This window comes from Amblyomma mixtum, chromosome 5, assembly GCF_055824585.1.
Source record: "Amblyomma mixtum isolate Tamu chromosome 5, ASM5582458v1, whole genome shotgun sequence".
NCBI lineage: Eukaryota > Metazoa > Arthropoda > Arachnida > Ixodida > Ixodidae > Amblyomma > Amblyomma mixtum.
Window position 1 is genome coordinate 102,188,034 of NC_143016.1, and position 19,555 is coordinate 102,207,588.

General features: G+C 44.7%; 1 protein-coding gene across 3 annotated transcripts in view; it reads right to left on the minus strand.

The window, feature by feature from the left end:
* LOC149343214 (calcitonin gene-related peptide type 1 receptor-like) overlaps positions 1 to 19,318 on the minus strand; it is a 310,843-nt gene extending 291,525 nt beyond the window's left edge. For all 3 annotated transcript variants that reach the window (XM_089545761.1, XM_089545758.1, XM_089545759.1), the window contains exon 1: positions 18,836 to 19,318. The gene's annotated coding sequence lies outside the window, so the exon portion shown is untranslated. The remainder of the gene's footprint in view (positions 1 to 18,835) is intronic.
* Between the last annotated feature and the right edge of the window lie 237 nt (positions 19,319 to 19,555).

The window sequence follows — 19,555 nt, forward strand, 5'->3', positions numbered from 1 at the left end:
GAGAGACGCCGTAGAAGAGGGCTCTGGAGGGCTACACCTGGGGTCTTTCAACGGGAACTGACTTTGAAAGAATCGGGTGAAGTGCAGTTTGCAGGAACTCTCCGATCACGAATAGCAACTTCCAGGTATCCTCAGGGTTGTAAGTCTATAACATTTATATCTTTGAAGTGTTCGCAGATAAGGCAGAGACCTAGAGGCTAATGAAAAGGACTGGAATTTAACAAAGCTCTTCACGGAAATTCAACCTCGCCGAAGATCAGCTAATTGTTAAAGGATAGAAGCGACAAACTATTTGCGGGCACATTCTTCGGAATGATGTGCAAGTTATTAGTAAGAATGGATACCTACCTAGAATTTGCTTACCGCCATAAATAATTATGACTTTTTTTATCATGTAGTTGCTGTTACGGCCTATGAACCAAAATTGTGGCTGTGGCGTCACAAGTCGAGTTGAGGCCCCGCAAGGTACACAAAAACTGTGATTCAATTACTGCATCGTCTTGATTCCCTTAACTCCCGCTCCTACCGACTTAAGTAGCTGGATGAGAGGCAATGAACGAACAGCTATTACATCGCTGTTATTGTCCACCGCATGGGACATCAACCAAAATTTTCATGTCATTGTCACTGTTCGCCTAATCAAAGCGAAACTAAAAGCCATTGGGCGAAAAAAAGAAAACGAGCTTAAGTCATTATACCGACATAACCTAATTCCATATGGTAATCCTTGTTTACTAATGCCTTGCGCATTATTTTTTCTCTTTTCTGTTTGCTAAACATTTGACCAACACTGCTCCCACTTCGAGTTATTGATCAATTCGCTCTCGCCCTGCCATAAGCTTGCCGTCCCGGTTAGCTCAACTGGTAGAGCGCCTGCTCAGGTGAAGCGGTAGTCCCGGGTTCAAACCCCGGACCAGGACGAATTTTGCTTTAACTACGAAGTTTCTGAGAAAGCCGTATAGCTTTCCTTTGTAGCCGTATGTGCTTGGGTGGATGTCAATGAGTAATTATTCCCTTCTTAGTAAATGACTTTATAAGCACGAGCAACGGTTTAAATATCACAATACAAAAATTCTGGGGCCTAACAAAAACTTTCAAGGGTGCCTGAGACCGTTAAACAATTTGGGAGAAGATGATGTAACGAAAAGAAAAATTTCGTCTCCCTATTACTACAAACATCCACCAGTGGGAATGTCAGGCATGACGCAGTCCGCTCCAAAGTATTACAATCGCCCTTTCCGCGGTCTCCTGGCGTCCTTCTCGATGTTTGGCTAGGGACGCGAGAGGAAGGAGAGGCGGGCATAGAGAGGGAAGGCGTCCGGTTGTGCGATGCTTTTCACGGAAACCAGCTGCGCGCGGTGATACGGGCACCGGCTGCAGGGGAGGGAAATACGAGTGTGTGTTTGTGTACGCTGGTCAGCAGCTAAATTTATTCGCGCCAGCCGTCGGTAAACACATCGCCTGCGCAGAACCCAACCGTTCAACGCGAGTCAACTTTGGGCCGCGAATGTTAAGCGTCAACCGTTGCAAATTCCGGCCGCCATTCCTGTTTAAAAAAAAAAAAAACAAATTCCGTCTTGATAGTCTATGCAGGCCTCCAAAAAACGATTTCGTTTCTGAACACGAAATACCAGTCATTTTTTTACTGGCTTATATGAAAGTTGGTACAAAGCGCCGCAGCTGTTAGAAAATGCAATGTCGAAACATCTGGACAGGTCAAATGAACAATCGAGGGATTATAGGATAACATTATTTTTTCAAAAGTGCATATGACGTCGAAAACCCCGAATGAACTCGAATTGTTAGGAAAACAATAATTATGATTGTGTCCAAAGACGCGCTACCAAGCTATTAAAAAAAAGTTATTCCTCGTGTTCGGTAGGTAACGTGAAAAACACCGATGTTGCTGTATGACGAGTTAAATAAATTCATCTGAAAGAAGGAAATATCTGTTGGCTTTATCACCACCCTCAGAAATAGCTACGAGTTTGCTATGAGCGCAGTTATAAAATTAGCCTCTGAGAAGGGGGGGGGGGGGGGGGAGAGCTAATTCGATGCTGGATCTCAGAGGAAACCAACCCGCCGCGGTGGCTCAGTGGTTACGGCGCTCGGCTGCTGGCCCGAAAGACGCGTGTTCGATCCCGGCCGCGGCGGCCGAATTTCGATGGAGGCGAAATTCTAGAGGTCCGTGTACTGTGCGATGTCAGTGCACGTTAAAGAACCGCAGGTGGTCGAAATTTCCGGAGCCCTTCACTACGGCGTCCCTCATAGCCTGAGTCGCTTTGGGACGTTAAACGCCAATAAACCAATAAACCAAACTCAGTGGAAACAACGAGGGAAAAATATGCAGGTGAATGCCTTGTGTTCTGCGCATTTTTTTTCAGCGCTTGAGCTCGTTCGTGTTCGTACAAATCAGCCCTACTTCTCATTCCGAATACAAGCCGCAGTGAGCAAAACCATTTATTTCATGACCAAGACAAAAGCTTGCAGTCTGTGTAATAAGCCAACTGCGCTGACGACTGGCGCAGAAACTTTGTCAACAGGCGATCGCGATTGCTCACATCAAAAAGAGCATTGCATTACAAATTTAATATCTAGCGCAATGAAATTATCTTGTCAGGCCCTGAAAGTTGCCTGCCCTTAAAGTACGACGAAGTACGTACGATGCTTCACTTGGCATGAAAAGAATAATTTCAAGAGCCACTAAACCTGTACAGAAGAGACCCACAAGAATCCCTTGTCTCGAAAGTTGGCAATCTTCACGCAGCTGAGTGAGCATATTAAAACTGCATGTACAATTTGGTGCGTACAATCCAACAAAAAATCTAAGAAAACGAAGTATGCTGTTTTTTCGGACCGAAAAATGTCTTTGTAGGCACAGGTTCTAGCTTGCACTATCGTAATGAAACTATACAGTCAACATCATCCATTCAATTTCTAGGTGGACATTTTAACGAATTTTTATCGTCGAACGAGCATGTAAACAACTTAGAGTTAAAGTTAGCGAAAGAAACAGGCGCCTTGTGGAAGCTTCGAAACCGAAATTACTGCATATTAATATGGGGAATTAATACTTCAAATAATATCAAAGCATTAACAGTACTTCAAAAGAAAGCCACCAAAGTTACAGAAGGCTCAATTGCGGGGCTTCACTCAGAGAGTTCTTCGAAAAGCACACCGTATTTCATATGGATAATTTATATTGTCACGCGCTACGCATGGTTCCTGAAGGAACAATGAAGAAGTGCGCACGCAGAAAAAGAAGAAGTTCAGTATCCTGCAGCTGACACACCAAGCTCGAGTCGACCTGCCTATGTAAATAGCCTTTGTCAATAGAACCTGTAACAATATACTAATAAACTTGCAATGGACATTCATCTGGAAAGGAGACGTAACCGTGCTTTCTTCGAACAAACGTACCTTGAGAGGAATTAAATATTTTCTTGAGTAATTAAATAAAGAGTGCCACGTCATAGGACAAATTATGGTCTGCAAAGTGTTAAATACTTAATACATTGTATTATAAATCAAAGTGGAGAAATTACCGCTGCAATTTAAACTTCCTCAACCAAGATGTTCGAGCGAAGTCCCACTGTTTGATATGTCCTAATGTTTTGCTGTGTTATTGCTGCCTTTAATTGGTAATCACTTCGGAAATCAATAATAAAAATGATCTGTTTTCGTGCAAGATGTGTTGTTCTACTTGACGTATTCTGAGTAACCTGTTGTACCATCCTGTAATTAGTGCCGCATTTTATTTGATGAATTTCTGTTTACCATTGTAACCTCTAACTAAAAGCCCTTCAGAGATGAGTGATGCAAGTAATCTTTTATTTTGCAAAGATGTACATTTCTTGTCCTACTTGATGTATTACGTGTGAGTTGCTGTGATATGCTATTATTAGCACTATTTTTTTTATTGCTCCATTAGAATTCTTTGTGCTCTAACTGTGTAGTTTTGTTTTTAGATGAAAATTTTGTTATTTCCAAACTAAGTTAAAGGTTTAGGTACCCAATCAGGTACACCGTACCTTTTGTCCTTGACCTTTTAGTTTTCTGTACAAGGAAAACTAAGAACAAATTAAGTGGAAGTGAAAAAAAAAAGTGTGCAAGAGAGGCGGGACCATGCACTCACACAGATCAGAAAAAAGTCCAGTGCACTCATTTAAGCAACAAGCACGAACTGTTCGTCAGAAAATACAATCCTGAAATAAGGAATTCATTTACGCTGGAGAGACCTGTAAAGAGAGTGCAAACGCGAAAATTAAAAGAATATGCCGACGTTGCATGCATTATGTAATTATACCATGGGTCGTCAGAAGAAAGGAAAAGAGAACGGCGAATGAAAAGGTGGGGTGCGGAGAATTGGTTGCTAATCAAGGCCAGCGGGAAAACAACCCTAGCACGCCCGTGGGCGGCAGACAAGACAGGGACAAGACCTCTGCCCAAGGAACTTGCTCTGTTCCCGAAAGAAGGATGTCTCAGAAGGGTAGTCGCTTGGGCTTGTTGGTTTATATTGCAAGGATAAAAGCACTTTGTGTGTCTGTCTTTTTCTGAGTCCTCGTCTTTTTGCGCTACGCTTTTACAGTGGCCCATAAGAACCGCAAAAGCTCCTAGCGGAGTCTCTCCGGAAGCGTAAAACCACCGTCTTCTTATTCATGCAAATTATAATCCGATAGAGTTGGAGCGCCTTCCCACCAAAGACCGAATCCTCCAGCGGATGTCGGAAAATTGCCTGACTGGTCGAGAAAGTGATGATTCCACAGGTGTCATGTGACCGCCCAGGATAAATCACAGCACGCCGACAAATTTTAAAGTCCGTTACAACCGACGGTGCTGAGAAGCTGCCACAGCATGGACATCGCTGCCGGAGAGGGCAAGTGGAGCAGGAGCTGTGAGAGTGTGACGTGGGCAGAGGACGTAATCAGTAAATCAAACACTTTACGGCTGGGAGCGGCATTCGAACCCACGACAGCGCGAACAAATTAGATTTTCTATCCATTGCATTAGACCACTAAGCCATTACCGCAGTCGAACATCCCGCGTGTGTAACTGCCAATCTTTCAAGCTGTGCTTTGGATGTCGTCGTCTTCAACAACCTCCTTCTGTGCGCAATGGATCCAGAGCACACCGCTAGCATTGCCCTCTTAAAAGGAGACTAGCTGCCCTAAATGTTTTTTTCGGCCACTGGACAACAGGGAGAGAGTCATTGTCACAGATAAAGTGCCTGACGCTAAAATCTGTTAACCTTTCAATGGACTCTTCTCTGGTTCACTAGAATCTAATTTGTGGCAAAACCGTCCTACCGAGACCAATTATTTCGCATCGACTTTACCCCGAAATGAAATTAATGGCCAGAGCTTCGCCTCTTGTGAGCACTTTTAAGCGACAATGAGATGAGGGAAGAACTGGGTGGCAATGTATCATCTATCGTTGCTGACGTGTCAGTTCTGGAGTCCCGAAAGGCGTTCACATCCAAACGCGATGAGTCTCACTAATTAGTTAACTCGATATCATTAGTAGGACATGAAGACACAACTTCCCCGGCGTCGGCGTCATGCCAAGTTCCACCTTCCAAATGTGACAGGTGGCAGCTGGCGTTGAGGAGGAATGCCACGGTTGGCAGGTGACCGATGGAAAGAGGCAAGGACTCCTCTCTAATTGTAGGGGAGAGAAGGGAGGGGTCTGTGTAAATATAACTGCACAGAAATGACAATGGCTGAAAATTATTCAGCAAAAAAAGAATTTAGGACTATTACGAGCAGAAATGCAATAAGAATAGAACCATAATTGGAAAACTGATTTGAAATAGGACAAGTGTTCGAACAGAATGAGAATTAGAATGCATTGACCACTGAAAGACGCTGAAATAAAAATAGGAATTGAAACAGAATTGCAATACTTCGTTGAGTGAGAGTAAATTGTGCTGCATTTCTTCCGCATAAATCCAATCGGTCACCCCTAAGCTTTTGTTTCGCATATGCCAGCCTGGGCCTCTGTAACAAGTGCCGAACATTATTAAGAATAATTCACTCAGGTTTAATGAAAAAAACTGAGAATTTCCTTGCGTGCATAAGGGTTATGAGCATGAGGTGTACAGTACAACCGAAAGTTTCGCAAGGAATTAAGAAAGTAAAAAAAAAAATGTGCACCAGTGTACGGCCTTCTCGCTAAGTTTCGTTTATTGTTCCAGAATTTAAATCGGTTCAGATATTGCCTGAGCTTAGCTCTACGGCTTTCTTCGACGGAATATCCGGCTATTCCACTATATTCAGCTGAAATATTAATCGCAAAAAGTAAGGAAAAAATAAATTCATTGGTTCATTCTTTACCACCTCGCGATGGTTTTGCAGACAATGAAAAATCGACCACATTGCTTTCAGTTCTCTGGCGCGCATCCAGAAGGCTAAGCCTAACTTGGGCCGATCGTCCCCAGTGTTGAAGCCCAGCAGATAAGGCTGTATAAAATCGGTATTAGGAAAACCGAGTATCTTGTCTGATCTCAAACACACAAAAATATCTGCGATACTGATCGTTATCCCTTCGCGCCTCTTTCCTTAGAGTGAAAGTACACCCTCTAAATATATCTAGAAAATGCGTACTAGATACATTTTTTGCAGATTTATAACCCTTCTGTCTTCATTCTTATCTCGCCTATATAAAGCTGACAGCGTCTACGCACGCTGAAGGATTAGCTCGGCAGTTTCTAAGCAACAACACGAACAAACAAAACAACAAAATAAAGCCTCTAACCACAGCCCCACTTCGCGCTTGCGTTACTGTAACGCTTCCACTCCTCTGCCGAACATAACGGCACAGACACCCTCAGTCAAAGTCGTAAGCGAAAATTCGCGGCGCCTCTAGATTTTTTTTCTTTACGCCCACATTTTATCGGCTCCGTTTTGAACCTCGAGACATACTGGCGAGCCTTCCTCGCCTTCTTTTATATTTTTCGAGCGCCTGCTCACTATAGTAATAAGTGGACGTGTCTCCTTTATCGCAACCTTGCTCCCTTTTACGACCCCGTTTACAACGCCCCACTATATTAACCTTGAGTTACTGCAATCTATTACCAATTACGCACTCTCGAGCCGTCGACAAGACGCACTCCTTTACAGCAGCCATCGTTCACTAGCCGCCATCACTCCTGATCAACTGTTATACTGTTCCTCTGCGGGTTGCTGCAATTCATGGAAAGCACCGGTTACAGGCGGCCGTTTCTTTACAGCTGCGCTGCAGGCCGCTCGAGTTATGCGCCAAGTAAGTGTTGGTAGTTGCGAAGGATCTAGAGCACCCATTTCGCCTTCATGGCTGCCAACGCCCCACAGCTTCGAAAGAGATGTAGTTGAAGTATGCTTGGTAACTAATTTACAATGCATTAAAGCCTGCAACTGCGGAATCTTTAGTACAGAAGAAACTTTATTTGAGTTTTCTTTTTTTTTTCGAAACAGCAAGTGGTTATTGGACCCTCGTTGGTCAAACAATCATTACGAAGCTATAGGCTAGGATTTCGTCTTGAAATTGTCCCTTGAAGAGCAAAGTCTTTAAAGAGCGCAACTAGGCCAGTAGACATACAACACTGCAATTTCGCGCCAGCACAGTGAGAAACATACCACTCGTGACGTTTGAAAAGTGCAGAAAACGAGATCTGTTCCTGTTAATGAAGTTTAAAGGTGTGGAACTTCTAATAGAAGCATACTAGCGCGAAGTTGTTCCTGCACAAACGGGTTCCTGCGCAAACGTGTATAAATACGAAAGACAGGTTTCATTTCCCTCTAACTTTTTTTTTCGCCCATGTACTTAGGAAGTTATCACGCTGTTAAGTTCCCATCCGATGTAAGCGCTGTTACTAAGTTACAATTCCTAAACTACAGCTTTGTAGTGGCCGGGGTGTGGAGGTACTGAAAGAATACTGTTAGGCCATTTTTTTAATATTTCGTTCAACACGAGAAATGACCACTTCAGTTTTGTCAGAGGATCTGTATATATGAACTGTTCTCATTAATTACCGAGCACCAGCGTGATAAAATCCACGATGGAAAAAGAGGCGTTCTCTACAGCTTACAAGTTTCGTTCTCTAATTCGCCTCTTCTCCGCAACAAAACGAACTCTTAGGGCGCAGCGTAGGCGTCGCTTATTAGCCCGACTGCTTGAACATAATCATTTGCTCAGCGGCGAAATGGAAAAAAAAAATGATCTCACATTACAGGCCTCACTATAAGCGTAACCAAACGGATTTTATAAGTGATGGCGGTGCGGCAGCTGCAGCTGGGAAAATCGCCTCATCAGCACCCCTGGCGGCGTGGACATTTGGCGCGAGTTTCGCGCCAAAATCGCTCATCGAAAGGCTCGCAGTAGGCAGCGGCATGGTCCAAACGACTCTTTGAAACGGCCAGTCAGCAGGCACACAACAGATGCGTACACCGCCTGGAAGTGTTTGCCGCCTGGCCTCTGCCTGGTCAATCTGTTTTCTTTTGCCCTCACTGAGAAGCAGGCACATCGGTCGCAGAGAGGCAGCAGAAACCCGTGGGCTTGACTTTCCTCGTCTTCTTCGTTGGGTAGAAAACACTAAAACACCGCTTATGCCGGCAAAAACGGCAATCCATCTCACTTATCGTCCTGGCCATCGTCGCTTCAGCCTGCACCACAGTGCTATCACTTGGAGCCTGGAGCACCGCCTCCATCCTGCTTCTAGGAAGCGTTATGATTGTTTCGGTTTTGTTTTTGTTTTCTTTTTTGGAATCCGCTCGACCATATCTCGACCATCGTAACCACACCAAATGTGCCCCGGGTTATGGCTGGGCGTTTGCAGTTGCGAACCGATTCCGTTTGGAGTTCTCCAGAGTTGTAGCTGCGCTTGTCGCCAGGATAACGCGAATAAAGTAGAAGCCGTGAAGGGGCCGCGCACAAAGCCGTTCTTATATTTTCGGCAACAAAACTTTGGGAGAGCCAGGGCGCAGCTGTGTCCCGTTGCGCAGCTGCACGGTGGAAGTTTGGGTTTTGTCACGAGTCCCTAGCACTTCAATCATTGTAATGTCATCAAACGGCGGTGCCACGGTTTGACGACAACAACCGCTCAGCAACCCGTTTATTGCGCACGAGGCATTAGGAAACAGTATGAGAGCTATACACGTTGGATAAGCGGTATACGTACGTACGTGAACGCCATCAGCTCATGGCGGTCGCCCTAATTAGGACATGACGCACAGGTGATTCATGAAAAAGAGCTCCCTGACATGGATTCTTTTTATTAGAGCCAAGGCAAGCGTTTATCACAGCCCATTAGCAGACTGAGCAAGCATAATATTCCAAGGAATGCGAAATAAAATGACAGCAAAAGATAACAGCCTGGGTACCAAATAAAGACCATGGGTAAAAATAGGTGCGCAAGAAGATAACGCTCGAATAACCATTTTTTGTGTAAGCCTTATTTTCTAGTTATTGTTTTCATTAACTCAGTGCGTCAAACATGAGGCCAAGGATATTGGAGCGTGCTAGAAGCTGCTTTTCTGCGCATTTCGTGGACAGATGAGCGCACAATAAACCCCATTGTAACTAGTTACGTCGGAAACACAATAGCCGTGACATCAGAGGGCCGAATACGAGAAAGAGATATCGCGATGACCTTTTGCGTAACAGATAGGCTAATATGCGAAGATAGGAAACAAGCCGCCGCGCAGTAAAATAGCTTGCGCTTTGCTGGAGAGTCATTACTTACCGGCTCTGCTCTAGACAGTACACCTATAGCACTCAAGGTCACACCCACTGCAATCAGAGCGGAGTTGCTGCATGTATTTGATTGAAACTGCACGCACAAGCTATTGGACAACCGGATTGCAGGAATACTGACGACGCGAATAATTTTTCTTAGAGAAACACGCCGAGAAAAGAAAAAAAACACGACCCACTGATTGAATTCTGAGGCGGAATTGAAACAAGTCTTATTTTCTCGGACAAGATTTAACAAAGCGTCGCCAAGTGTGTCAGCCATCATATGTGCGGCTCCGAGTTGGTATCCCTTCGCTAAAACCCCAAGACGTCTATGGAACTAAGCCTCAGCTTAAGCTGAGCTTTGATGGAAGCTCTAACTTCACGGAAGTCGAGACCGTCTGCTCATGCTAAGCATAAGAACGCCATATATACTTTGAGGCACTGAATCAGGTGAGGCGTTTAATGTATGTGGCCCGGATTCTAGCCGCCGCGGAGGCTCCTCGGTTACGGTGCTCGGCTGCTGACTCTAAAGGCGTGGGTTTGATCTCGGCCACTGTGGTCGCATTTCGATGGAGGCGAAATACTAGAGACCCGTGTACCCTGCGATGTCAGTGCACGTTAAAGAACCCCAGGTAGTCGAAACTATCCGGAACCCTTCATTACGGCGTCCCTCATAACCTAAGTCGCATTGGGACGTTAAGCCCCATAAAACCAAACCAAACCAAATCAGATTTGCGGGTAGAGCGCGCATGCATCACATGTCTTCAAGTGGCAGCAAACCAAATGCCTCCCAGATATCCAAATGTGTTCGCGCGGTAGAAAATGAGCAGATTTCAAAACGGAAAACGCCGCGGCAAGGCCAGGACACCATGAAAACCAGATCAGCGAACGACGGGTGGCTGCTCGAGCGAATAAAAAGACCCAGCGAATGCCGACAAACCCGAGAAACATAAAAGTAAAAGAAGGGAAATCGGACGCGACGAAAAGAAGCCAGGGGATTTCTTTATTCAAGAACCACAGACCGATGCGAAACGACGCTAGCATGAGACCACCGACGTTTGGAAACGGGAGTTAGAGGCGAGGAGACAGATGCGCGTGGATTGCGTGGTGTTCGCAAACGCGAAGCTGAAGAAAGGGAGTTTTAGAATCTGGAGTTGTGAATGGCGGCAAAGCGAAAACGAGATGCTCGCGAGAAGGGAGCCAAACAGTTCCAGCATTCTAAAGTGTTGTCTAAAACATGCGGTGTACAGAGCGAGTTTTTCTCCCTAAAACATAATGAATGGTGTTTCTTTTTTTGCCATAGTAGCTCTGACAAAGAGAAATAGAACCTCTTACTGCGACCCTGATTTTCCTTCTGTTAAACACTTTTCGGGTGGTATGTACAGTGCACAGGTTAAATAGCTTTCATGCATAGCTAAAATATACCGAGAAATGTAAATACACTGTGCGTATTTTTTTCCGAAGCCATGTAAAAATCACAAGCTCTTTAAATATGGAGCATATATCTGCCTGGGAGGAAGGTTAAAATGCAGAATACAAGGAATTGCATCACTTTTATAATGTATGCCATCAAAGATGCGTCCCTCAAGCAAGGCAAATTCTAACTTTGCAATGTGATACTTGAAGTGAGGTTAACTGCCGCCGAAATCCCTCATAATGATAGGTCACGCCGATGATTCTACTTTTAAATTATACGCACGTGCGCTGCCTTCTATGTCGACAGCGTTAATGGCCTCATGTCGCAGAAAAGCCGGTGTCGGTGTCGTCATCGGCATCCGCGTCTTTAGCCGTGAGTGAAAAGTCCCCGAAAAATCTCCAGAGAACCAACCTAGGGTGCAGACAGGCCACCTAGGTCACGTGACCTTGTGACCTGATCATAACCAGACCAGCGGATTGTGACCAAACTGCCCACCATGGCAGGTGGAAGGTAAATTAATGATTACGTGCGAGATGTTGCTCGGGATGAACAACCTCGTTCTCGCAGGCCCACCGTTGACGGCACCTGGCTTGGTAGCAAGGCAGTGGGGAATCGATTAACCGCTGCACCACTGCCCCGGGAGTGGTATGAGAACTGCCGGGTAAATCAGAGAACGACCAATGCCGCATATGTTGGAATGAACCTATTAACGCTACCGCATCGTTCCCTTATGGGGCAGTTTAAGCGTCCCCTGCAGTTTTTTGTATTAAAGGAAAATACCCACAAAAACTCTCCCTCACTGCTCATTTTCCTCACAGATAATAACCGGGCGACACTCAGCGTCACCGACAATGTGATCAGAGTGCAAGCCATAGCTGGAAAGAGGAGTTTTCTACTCACGATATTGCCTCGCGTGTCCTTTTAACGCAAGCATGACTACCTACCACACCTAGTTTACGCTTCACCGAGCAGTGACGCGCTCCATATGTCCACAAGGCACACTCATCGGCCCGAGCACCGGAAACGGTGAGCTGCAACTTGCGCACTGGTATATTAGCTTTGCCTCCGTGGCATGCAATCAGTAGCGGCACGAGCGTGCCTTTCTGGCTAACTACTTCTAGGAACCTTAACTGACGCACCCTTTGCGTTCGCCTGTAGGCAAGGTGTCAGTCAAATGACGGAAAATGGCACAGCGCGGGTAGCACAGACACGGGAATTCCAATCGGCTAGCTTCTGTTTGTTCACGTGCGGACGCGCGTTTCGCTTGAAAGCGGTTTTCTCTAGGGTTTCTCTTTTCCAGGCTTTGGCGGCGTGAAAGAGCGTGCCCCATAAACCAGACGCTCGGAATAGCAGCCAGTCGTGGGACCGTGGGCATAAAAGGCCGTGCCGTCTTGCTGGACCATTCTTATCTGCTCGTGTTGCTTCGTGCATGCATGCAAGGGAACGCGATATGCCAGAAGACACCTCCCGCAATCAAGGGTCCGTGGCTTTCCATTTTGTTGATAACGAAATTGTTTTCTCTTTTTTTTTTACGGCGATAACTGGGAGGCTTCCAGAAGCTCATCCGCAGAAAACGGCGGTGCCGTCACCGGTGACGTGATTTGTCGTACACCTCGACTGTCGTGTTCGCCTCCTCGTTAACCGAATGATGTCCCCCATCCCATGCGAGTTGGCGAGTGTGTACTTCTCTATGATGTGCGCTATGTTCTGATATCGTCCAGGAATTTTGGTTAAGTAGGACTTCCAGTAAGCACGCTCAAGCAAGAATGTCCTTTTTTTTGCATTCAGTTATTTGTCAAAAATAACGGCAGTGAAAATTTTTTTTCCGCCAGAAAATTTCTAGATAAGAGGCGGCGGTTGCCTGTCCTCTCCTCGTATTAGTGTTCAGTGTTAAACGTTATTCCCAGATTGCCTAAGAACAAACTCTGGCGCTTATTCCCTCCAATGTTGATGAACTTAATCGAAATATTTTCGTGGTAACCGAAGCAGGATGCTAATTTAAGCTTGCCAAGTTTTACAAGGCTCACCAACCGCTCTAAAGAGTACCACCTCGCTGAAATTAGCGCTGTAAAACAATGCCCCATTCACCATCATGCAAACGACCACGCAGTTCGAGCACCTGTGATATACACTTAATCTGTACCTGGCCCTGTGCCATGTGATTTTCCGCATTTGCAATTTTACTTCTCAAAACAATAAGCTCTTTCAATACATGTACTAGATATGAACTGAATATTTTTAGCTGGGTTCGTAAATCACGCCTAAAATAAAGCGTGAATTTTTATTCGAAGAGTTTATGATACTATTCTTCTGAACCTTCTAACCGCCACAGCAGGAAGACACCAAAGAACAGGAAGAAGAATAACTTGAAAACTTCCACGGTACCTGTCACATTAATCACAATCAGTGGCCCGCTCTGGCCTCCTCTCGTGAAGCTGGGAGACGCACCATCCATAAAGCTGTCTCACCCTTCGAGGACGCTCACAGGGACCTTTCTGAAGACAAACGACGACGTAGAAAAAACCGCGGCAGCATAATGCTGCCGAAACAAACTTCAAAATGCACCCACTGCAGTATAAAATGTCCGGCCCACAGCCAACCCAGGCCGTCATATTGACGTGACCTGAATAATAGTGCAGCATCACCTTTCAAAGGTGGAATCCTCGTTACAGAGTATGCGCAAGACCCTTTGTTTTCGGTAGTTTTTTTTTTCTGGAATTCTGGGGGGGTAGCAAATTCAGGTACAAATCTTCATATAGAAAAAAAAATGTTATTATAGGTGGTACCAGTTAATTTTTTGCATCAAAAGAGAACTTGTCTTTTTTTTTGTGCAGCGCATAAAATACTCTATCTTTGCTCGTTATTTTGGAAAGCGATATGAAAAAGTAAGGCGTACTAAAAGCTTTTGACGGAATAAGATATTTCACTTTTTAATTCTTGAAATTATTTTATCGCATTAATTTCCATCCGTTGCACCGCCCTTCCGTGTCTCGCAAGGCCGGCCTGTCTTTGTAGGTACACTAGGAAAACATTATTTCGACACCACAGCGCCCATTATAAGTACACAAGAGCCTTGGACCAAGGTATTGTCAGCGAGGGTAGCGCTTTATACATTGATTACAAAAGACCTCTATTCAGTACTTTTAATGCAAAAGCATTATAAGCCACATTAGCACAGGCCTCCGCCGCCGTCTACGGCACGAAAGCCGGATGATCCAGTACGCCGGTGTGCGATGTCACAACACATCTAAGCGACCATGTATAGTAACGAAAGATGAAACGTAATTACTGTGATTTATAAAAGTCATTAATCGCAAGCATTGTCATTCTACAACGTATCGTGCCTCAGGACTTTAGAAGTAACGTAATGTAAGGCGTACAGACTTCGTACAAAGTATGCGTAGTCATGACACGTAATCATATTCATCACTCACAGTCCTTCTGCAACTAAGCATGACACAACAGCCTGCTTCAGCACCGTAGCATGACTCAGCCGTTTACAAGTAATGTAACGTAAGGTGTATAAAGTTTGCACAAAAGTATGCAGTCATGCCTTGTAGTCATAGTCACAACTCATGACTGACAGCCACTCTGCAACGCAACATGACTCAGCACTTCATTCTTTTCTCAATCTCACGCGTAAGCAGTTTTAAGCGTCTCTGCCGTTTTTCTTTATTCTGCCCTGTCGCTTTCAAATCCCAGTTATCGAATTCACTTTATTACTTTAAAGACCCCAGTTTGGTGGTATTAAATAAAGGTCGAGAGTAAAAAATTGCTTGATAATGAATGCCTACATGAGATCGTTAGAGTGATTAGTTAAACTGCTAGGAAATCTTGATGGGCAGGAGATGGCATCATGAAATTAAGCAGCACCATGAACAGCAATTTAAAGGAGTTTAATATCATGAATTAACTTTAAACACCCTTCTGCAATAAGCACAAAACAACGGTTAATCTTCATGCGCTATGTTCAGCCTTGTATAGCGTAAAACTGCGCTTTCTAGAAAGCGAAATTTCCGGTAAAACTCGGGTTTAACCTGATTTTTAAGAAATATGTTCGGGATTAGAGGATCGGACAAAATCTAGTTTTTCTCGAAAACTAAGGGTCCTATAAGTATAACAAGACGGGGTGTCTGGAGCATCGCTCACTCAAAGTGGTCAGATGAGCGGTTTTGTGGGTTATTGATTAACAAGAGAAGTTTCTCACTATTAAGTCCATGGAAGGACAATGTTGTCATCATGCCGAGGGTAGAAATCGGTCCCCTGTAACATTTTGCTACTCTGATTTGCTCACTCGCAGGGTTAAAATCATCAAATTTTGCAGAGACGTATGTGGGCAATTTTTTAGAGGTAATCTTAATGTGAAACTCTGCCCTTAGGCTTAGTGTAGTGGCGTTGCAAACATAGTTATTTCTCCTCTTTTTCAGCAAGCAGGCACTTAGGCTCTATCTTTGACAGCGCAGACACAGACAACTAAAAATGCAGCGCCCAAACGCTCGGCCACCTCCCCGGAACTGCATCATCATGAAACTCATCATGAATCGGCTCGACGTATCCCCCGATGCAAAATTTTAGCACACTGGCCCTCACGCCAAGTCTAGTCAAGTTGGAGTGTATTTAGAGCCAAAAAGAAACAAAAAAGCAAAAGAAGGCAGAGCTAGTATGGGAAACAAATAAACACAGTGGGCGGTAGATTCGTTCAGCGAGCTCGACACTTGGGGACACCTGTGCAGAAGCTGTGGACCACTTCGGGAAAGCTTAAGAAGCTTTCGTTGTACTTGGGCGACAACTGTCGCTCACCGGCTACTCGCTCTTTCGGCTGTGTCGAGCCTCGTGTGTTGAGAGTTTTCAGGCTTTGGACTCTGCAGTTCTCTTGCCGATAAGGGCCACAAAAATAGCTAAGGAATTACTCCCACCCCACCGCTGCAGCTGATCATTAATTGGCGAGCGACGGGTCAGCCCAGCACCCAGTGAAAAACTTGGCGCTGAAAGAATGAGGGACCTTGAAAAATAAAACACGAATTTTCCTCTTGCAGCTCTGCGCATCCAATCAAAGTTGGGTTCCTGGAGATTTTCCCGCGGCCGGCAGAACAGCGACTGCTTTTTGTATTGAAAAGACAGTAAATAGTCTATAGTTCGACTAAAGTTTATCTGGTCAGGCGTGATACCTGACAAGTTGAAGGTCACTGACCATGTTAAGGTACAAATCGACGTTTAATTGTAACCTTGACATGGTAAGTGACCTTGAAATTGTTTAAAAGAAAACAAAACTTTCCGCCAATTTTGTGATATAATCGAAACGAAATTTTTTTATTTACATAATTTATGAACTATGGCAGGCAAAACAGCTACGAAAATGACGCTTGGAAGCCCCTGAGTATTACAATTCCAAGCTAAAAAGCCCCAGTAGAAGCTACAATGAAATATTCATCGCCCCATCAGCTAATGAAGTGAACTTGCTGGCCAATGTGTATCCTCTACTCATGCTAAAAAAGTAAATAAGCTTCGCTCGAAAGTCGAATAATAGTATTTTGACCGCGATATTCAGGATGTGCCAAAATGTAGCAAGTCTGCTCCCTCAGCAATCAAGAAAACTCAATTTTATCGCGCTCCAGCTCGATTTCTTCCGACGTCGCCCTTCCAAGATCGCGCATCGATTTTCGTTACACAGTATTCAGAAGCCACTGATCTCATAAATACCAAAAAAACTTTTCTTAAGATGGCACATAGTTACATTATACTATAGACACCAACCCAAACCTATTTTATTTAGTACGCAATCTTTCCTGACTGCTACATAAAAGGGTATTGAGAAATACGGAACTATGACACCCTAATGTGTGTTTCCCACTAACCAAATTATGTGCCCCGGTCTCCGCTAAACTTGTTTAGATGATGGCAATTAAGCCTCACAGTTCCTTCAGATTGATCTATAAAAATGAAGCTCCCCATTCGGATTAATGTCAGCCGCTATATTTATAAAAAAAAAACTGCGCATAGAGTACGCCTCGACGCGCTATTATACATATAACGCGTTTTGTCAGAAAAACTACAATAAAGTAACCAAGAGTACAAATGTGCTCAGGCGAGATATCTAACAAAGACAGAAATAGTACTTTGTGAAGCCAAACACACTAACTCCATCACAAAAAGGCACAGAACAAGAAACGCGCCACAGGTAGCAGTCTGTTTGGTTCGAGCGGAGAATTGAGTGTCTACCGAACACCCATACAACACGGCGTGTTGGGTTTTTTGGAAATTTCGTACGAGGTCTTTGCGCCTGTTTTTTTTTTTTTTTCGTAGTTAATCGTACGCTGTGCTACCAAACCTTGATTTGCACTTTGTGCGCAATTGACTGTTCGTTTTCAGTTATCTTTCAGTTCTTCATTTCACGTCAAATAAGAGCACTCTGCTGCTTTTCACAATCTTGTTTTCGTTGTGATAACCCCGCATGCATTCATAAAGGATGCTTTGGCGTGTACTGCGGGTCCTTTCGTGCGGTGAACTTTTGTACTCGTACGTCTTTTATTCGCTCTCGGAATGCTTTTCACTCCCGCATTTCTATTGGAGTAGCCTTGCGTAAAGGATAACGGGAGAGGAGCAGTCTACGCCTGTGTTCACTAAATCTTGTCACACCTGACAGTTCAAAAAGAGGCCGAAGTCAGATTTATTTATTACATGCGGGTTGAAACATCTTGCGTCTCCAAATTAGAATCATCGCTTCCTAGCATGAACTCAAGTAATTGTGAGGAAATAACTCGAAGGTGCGGTTGGTCTGTTGTAATTTGAAAAGGAAGTAACTACGTATTTAGTACTCAGCGAAATAAACCAATTAGAAAAGAAAATACGTTTTAAATCCATCGTGGACAATGCTTGCGGCACGCACCTGCCAAGACACCCGAGCCTTGGCGCGTGGTTCAAACAGCGAGAAAGGTGAAAACAAAACTGCAAGAATTTGAAAGGCGCTTTTATAATCCTAGCAAATGACCTATAAGACATGTCGTGATCTCTTGGCTGATTGTTCTTTTACTCAAGAGTATAGCGGTTATGCCGAAAACCTATCATAACTCATGAGCCCAAATAAGAAATTATCATGCTCGAAGTTTTTTAATATCTTTGTGGCAAAAATTGTAAATTCTTTTATACCGTACCTTTTCTTTAAACATATATTTTGCTTCGTAAGCGAGCTCTCATCGGACATGAAAGCAAAAAGTAAGTGATTTATTACAAGATGAAATTCCTCCGAGTGCATAATTAATCTGCTGAAATGTAATCTGACATATCTGCTGTTTATTTCCGTGTATCAGGTGCACTTGGTCACATGGTTTCTTTGAAGCAAACTCATTCTCCGTGACTTATATATATTCATTTACGAACCACAGGTAAAGAAAACAATATCACGCTGATAAAAGTTAAGGCATGGTCTTCCTTGATGAAATGAAACTGCCAGCAAATGCTTTGTTCTCGTCAGTAAGATACGAAATTGCAAAAAAAAAAAAAATGCGCATCGGGCATCACTTGCCATGCGGCTTCGCACAAAGCATGTGAAAGTCAAACACCGCACAAATTCAAAATGAACGCGTAATTTTCACGGAAAAAGATCTTTAATGATATTTTAAAAGGCGCGCCTTCCCGACAAAACTCCTTTACAACACCACTCGCGCCTATCGAGTCAAGAATGGACGAAAAACAAAGTTCAGCACTTACCGATCTCGGCTTGTGACAACAGAAGTCTCCTCTTTTCGCCGCGTCGTTGGTCACACTGACGTCCACTGTCTGTTATAAGAACAACTGCTTCGCTCGTCATTGGTTTTAACCGCGCTTCGAAGCATTTAAGGGTAAACATTTGGTGCGCATTTCACTTTTTGTTCGGCGATCCTCGATGAAGGCAAGTTCGAAACTAGCAAACTTTCTGCGCAACTCTTGAAGTCAGAATCGAAGAGAAGCAAGTGTTGAAGAGACCGTCGCTTCACACGTCTTGACAGCAAGAAAAGAAGCAGCACTGTGTAGGTGACATCGCCGTAAAATTATTACAGTACGACGCAGCAGCAGCAACCGTCGGACGACTGACAGCACACGAGTCCGCTGCGATCAGGTTCCGTGCCGAGCGGGCGGCGGCATGAGGCGAGCAGCGCGGCAGAGCGCCCAGAGAACGCGACACGTCCGAAGCGTCCGGCGCGCGAGCATCAACTGATCGGCCCGTTCGTCGGCAGCCGCGGCGCGCCCCTTCTGTGTCTCACGGCGCTGGAAAGAGAGCCGATGGGACGGCGCTCACTTCGCGCGAACGGGGCGCGCGCGCGCGCACGCTCCTTTTCGCGCGCTTCTCGGGGTCCGCAAATGTGCACCGATAGGAGCTAAGCAGGGCAACCGCCGTGGACGGGATGCTTCGCTGTAGCCACATTCGAGAATTTCCAGTTAGATTCTTGC